The sequence below is a fragment of the Triticum urartu genome, chromosome 2, assembly GCF_003073215.2.
Source record: "Triticum urartu cultivar G1812 chromosome 2, Tu2.1, whole genome shotgun sequence".
NCBI lineage: Eukaryota > Viridiplantae > Streptophyta > Magnoliopsida > Poales > Poaceae > Triticum > Triticum urartu.
The window spans coordinates 718788545-718794451 of NC_053023.1; the positions used below are offsets into that span (position 1 = coordinate 718788545).

Here is a 5907-nt window from a genome sequence, read left to right on the forward strand (position 1 = left end):
ATGAGAACTGGCATCATAATGAACTTCCGCTTCATGCACATCCAAGGAGGAAGGTTATACATACATAGAGTCATGTGCTAGGTGCTGTGATTGCTGCTCTGCTCCCCGAAAGGATTAATGACATCCACGCTTAAAGCAAACCATACGTTCCTTGGGTCCTTTGCAAACTCATCCCAGTACTTTCTCTCGATTTTTCTCCACTGCGACCCGTCAGCGGGTGCTCTCAACTTCCCGTCTTTCTTACGGTCCTCACTGTGCCATCGCATCAACTTGGCATGCTCTCCGTTTCTGAGCAGACGTTTCAACCGTGGTATTATAGGAGCATACCACATCACCTTCGCAGGAACCCTCTTCCTGGGGGGCTCGCCGTCAACATCACCAGGGTCATCTTGTCTGATCTTATACCGCAATGCACCGCATACCGGGCATGCGTTCAGATCCCTGTATGCACCACGGTAGAGGATGCAGTCATTAGGGCATGCATGTATCTTCTCCACCTCCAATCCTAGAGGGCATACGACCTTCTTTGCTGCGTATGTACTGTCGGGCAATTCGTTATCCTTTGGAAGCTTCGTCTTCAATATTTTCAGTAGCTTCTCAAATCCTTTGTCAGGCATAGCATTCTCTGCCTTCCACTGCAGCAATTCCAGTACGGTACCGAGCTTTGTGTTGCCATCTTCGCAATTGGGGTACAACTCTTTTTCTGATCCTCTAACATGCGATCGAACTTCAGCTTCTCCTTTTGACTTTCGCATTGCGTCCTTGCATCGACAATGACCCGGCGGAGATCATCATCATCGGGCACATCGTCTGGTTCCTCTTGATCTTCAGCAGCTTCACCCGTTGCAGCATCATTGGGCACATCGTCTAGTTCCTCTTGATCTTCACCAGCTCCCCCCGTTGCAGCATCACCGTATTCAGGGGGCACATAGTTGTCATCGTACTCTTCTTCTTCGTCGTCTTCCATCATAACCCCTGTTTCTCCGTACCTCGTCCAAACATTATAGTGCGGCATGAAACCCTTGTAAAGCAGGTGGGAGTGAAGGATTTTCCGGTTAGAGTAAGACATCGTATTCCCACATTCAGTGCATGGACAACACATAAAACCATTCTGCTTGTTTGCCTCGGCCGCATCGAGAAACTCATGCACGCCCTTAATGTACTCGGAGGTGTGTCTGTCACCGTACATCCATTGCCGATTCATCTGCGTGCATTATATATAACTAGTCGTCAACCCGTGCACCTGCACGGGCTAGGTTGCGAATTGTTATGTTTTTTATCAGTCTTTACTAACAATTGCAATGACGTAATATTTTGAGAACATGTCCTACTGGAATGATGGAAATGATGATCTCACCAAACCTACACACTTGAAGCCGAATCAGTTCGCTTCAAGAATAATATTAGATGAACCATGTTGCCACATGGATTTTTTCATAAGAAAATGGTTTTCCTTATTAAACAATGTCTTGATGAGAAACAGCAATATAACTTCTTAATAGTAGGACAACGGTACGTAGTGCTCGTATCCGTCCCCGTAATTTCCCGAGAGACACCATTTGTTCACTTGGCATTGCATGATGCATCAGTATTGCTGCACCTCGACTCTTTGCCGCCGCTAAAGAACTCCTGCATTGTGTTGTCATTACACACCAGCCCGACAAACTTGTCACCTCCCGTTATTACATTATGATAGTATGCATAAAATGATAGTAGTGATCTGCTGATTGAACAACCATCTAATCTTGATTCACAGGCCCATCTAATTATTTAGCTACACCCAAAATAATCATTTATAGTAATTTTCATGTGACATTGTCTCCTCTTTCATTCATGTGTAATTAGTGATGAAATTAATGAAACATATCGAATTGCTTGGAAAAAAGACTAAGATAACAAAATGTAGTATAAATCCATTGTGTTGTACATGCTTTTATGCTGAAACTAATGTGCTAGAACTGTGTTCTACTCACTTCGTGCAATATCTAAGCAATAAAGGGATAAGTCAAGAAAAGAGATAAATCAAACTCGATGATAAATTGGTTGATATTTTCACCTCTTCCCTAGATGCGGGTTAGAAGACCAAATAATTAATTGATCAGAAGCACGTCATGCCATCCAAAGGAAATACTAAATGATCAAACTACTAATTAAATCTAAGGCTCTTCACTCTTCTATCTAGAATTTGTCTAGTGGTTGACATACATCAAGCATCTTTGGCGAGTTCGACTGAACAAAAATTTGGGCTGAATGAAATCTTAATGTTCATCTATCTATCTTGTGTGCTGACATTGTAGGGTCATTAATCTGAACATGTTAAATTTGTGTTCTTTTTTACAGAGTCACCTTCCATGGTGGCTCCTCGGCAATCATTGTGTTGAACTATTATATCTTGTAGTGGGCGTAGCAGTCACTATTTTATATCACAATCAGTAAGTATGATTTCCTGTTTAATAACTTCATGGCATGCTAAGTTTAAATGCTCTAGCATTTACTTTTGAAGTCTTGATCCCATGGTTAATTGTACTAACAACTCAAAGTGTTATCATTATTTTAATGAAAAGGACAACACTTCATGGTTTTAGTAAGAAAAACAAAACAAAACAGTACATCATTTGTGTTCTTGTATGTCACCTACTACTAAAGAAATGGAAATTGCACAATCTACTGGTCTCAATATTTAAAACTTCCAAAGCTAAAAGACGAAATTTTCAAAAGGAAGCTTCTCTAACCTGGTGTAAGCAATGATGCTGCTTGTCAAGAGAAAGAAATCTCGGCAGTGATCCCATGCTAAGAATGAGCTTAGTTTTGGACCAACCATCGTACTGCTTCTTTCTGGGCCGTGTACCACATGATATGTAGATAGATCAACATTATGAACATCCATTTGGTGCCTCTGAGACACCTCACAACTGGTCAAACAACAACTTGCAGCTGGGCGTCTCACTAAAGAACAGACTCTTGTCCATCTAGGTGAAAGCCAAGGCATGGACAGAATAATCCTGGAAGCAAAACAATCATACAAAAAATTTTTTTGCGGGAAGACAATCATACAATTTAGAAACCTGATAGAAAATAGATTATAATATTCAGGGGATAGACTATGAGGAGAAGAACAAATCTGACAAACAAACCTGAAAACGGGACGTGTAGCCATGAACCATTTAGGAATAGAATCTAAAAAAAAGAAATCAGTTCCAAGTATATAATATGATAAAGCTAACTGATCTGGCTGATCGTTCCTTGTAAATAGCCAATATCCTAATTCATCAAGTATTGTTGGCAAGTAGAAAACAAAAAACTAACCACGTGATGCAGGATCTATAAATTTCTAGTTCAAATTTTTTTTTCCAGTACTTGTAGAGTCGCAAACATAGGTAATCTTGTAGGTATATATAGTAGATGTACACCACTTAAATATATAATGTCTCCTGCGGGGTGCAGAATATCTGAAAAAAGAAAAATATGAATCAAGTGTATAAATATCTAGAGATTGAGCGATCAAAAGAAATTTATGGTGCTACAAAAAGGAGAATACATACGTATCAATGTGATATTGTATAGCTCTTGCTGTTGTGCTGTTTGTGTGCCTGAAGTCTTGCAGCTCGCCTCACGCCTCATATTAGCAGACCGCTCCAAGGTGCCGAGGAGCAGCAACACCACCAGCTCTCCCTGTCGAGGAGCAGTACCGCCAGGCCTTCGAGCACTGGAGCACCCTATAACTGGTCGATGACCACCACCGTGATATTGTAAACTAACCACGTGCTGCAACAACTATAAATTTCTAGTGTAGTCACAAATATAGTAATCTTCTTCTAGTTATACATAGTACATGTACACCACTTAAATATATATTCTCCTGCGGGGTCCAGAATATCTGAAAAAAGAATGCATGAATCAAACGTATAAATATCTAGAAATTGAGCGATCAGAAGAAATTGATGGTCATATGGAAAGGAGAATATATACGTACCAATGTGATATTATATAGCTCTTGCCATTGCGCTGTTTATGTGCCTGAAATCTTGCAGCTCGCCTCATGCCTTCTATTAGCAGACCACTCAAAGGTGCCGTGAAGTCTTGCAGCTCGCCTCACGCCTCCTATTAACAGACCGCTCAAAGGTGCCGAGGAGCAGCAGCACCATCAGCTCTCCATGTGGAGGAGCAGTACCGCCGGGCCTTCGAGGCCTGGAGCAACCTATAACCGGTCGATGACCACCGTGCAAAATAAAACATGACCAAAACACCTCAACTCGGATGCAAACAGTATATACACACATGTTTCTTTTATTACATTATATTAATATTTCTCCAATGCACGCATGCTATGCCTAATCAAGAAAGATCGTGTGCAGACTGGAGATTCAACATATACCTACATCAAGAGTTATTCATACGGGCACCAGGATTGTTGTTGCATACTGGCATGGCGCCATACACATGCCAGCGATGAGAAGCAACAGAGCAGTCGGTATTGGACTCGGCACCGCCAGTATTGGACTCGCAATAAACCCAGTCTGGTGGATGAACAATTTTCTTTCGGATGAGCCAATATGCATCGGTAGATAACTATACGTGATTAGTTGTGCCACTGTAATAGTAAGAATGGTTCAAGTAAATATGCATGTGACAAATCAGCATAGATAAATCAGCACGTGTGATAAGAGAGAGAGTAACTAATCCATCAGATCTTGGTCAAACTCAGCATAGAGAAATCAGCACGTGTGATAAGAGAGAGAGTAACTAATCCATCAGATCTTGGTCAAACTCGCCAGGGACTAAAGATTTGAACGAAATTGCATATGAAGCCATGAGCTATCATGGATTGTTGTCTCCTTGGCTCCAAATCACACAAATAAGCAATACCTGTACATGTAGTGCCATGGAAACAACTCAGAATTATACGGTTTCATCCAATCAAACTGGGGCCGCTAGTGCTGTTGAAAGAACAGTTGAGGGATAGTCGATGGAGTACCGTACCTTGTGATGGGTGGATCAAATGGAGAGCCAGCGATGTAGGCTTCAAACTGGAAGGCGTCGTTCCTTGGTCGTGCTCTAGCCGGAGGAGGGAAGAACGATCAACTGCCATCGATCGGAGGTCTTGGACAGTAGAAACCATGGAAGGAAACGGAGGCTGCTAGGTTAGATTTAAACCTCTACCATAACAATTTGAGAGATTTGGCTCTCCGGAGAGATATACGCGAGAGTTTTATCCCTTTTAGATAGTTATTGGTCAGAGATGGTTAGAGTTGGGTCGTGGGAGAGACACGCGTACGTGACAATTTTGGAGAGATTGGGAAATTCTGGTCGTGAGGGTATCCATGACTTTTTTATTGGGAGATATCCGGGAGATTCTTTTTTCTTTTTTCAGAGAAACATGTGAGATTGGATCTGAACCATAGTTTTGGCCGTGAGGACATATCAATGAGATTTTTTTTCTTTTTGGCCGTGAGGGACATATCAATGCGATTTTTTTCCTTTTTTGAGAGATACATGAGTTTTTCTTTTTTTGGGAGATAGTACATGAGAGATTGGATCTGAACGTAATTTGGGCCATGAGGGACATATCAATGAGTTTTTCTTTTTCTTTTTTGAGAGATCCATGAGAGATTGGATCTGAACCGTAATAACTCGGTCCCACCAGATTAACGGCTCATAAAATCTAATTAATGTGGGAATTTCTAGGAAGTTAAGAATTAGTATAGGTATAGATAGATAGATAGATAGATAGATAGATATAGATAGATAGATAGATAGATAGATATAGATAGATAGATTAAGTGTCCAAATTAATAGAAGTTCATCATCACATTAAAACCAAAGTACATACATAGTTCTCATCTAACAACATATAGCTCTCCAGAGCATCTAATTAATTAAACCATACATTGAAACTATGTAAAACAT

At 40.9% G+C, this 5907-nt stretch overlaps 1 long non-coding RNA gene across 1 annotated transcript; it reads right to left on the reverse strand.

Annotated features, from left to right (window-relative positions):
* Positions 1–2395: 2395 nt before the first annotated feature.
* Positions 2396–3712, reverse strand: LOC125534333. Its single transcript, XR_007294457.1, has 4 exons — positions 3543–3712; positions 3307–3449; positions 3135–3177; positions 2396–3002 (listed from the first exon to the last, which is right to left on the reverse strand). It is a non-coding gene; the product is annotated as an uncharacterized LOC125534333 (long non-coding RNA).
* Positions 3713–5907: the final 2195 nt, after the last annotated feature.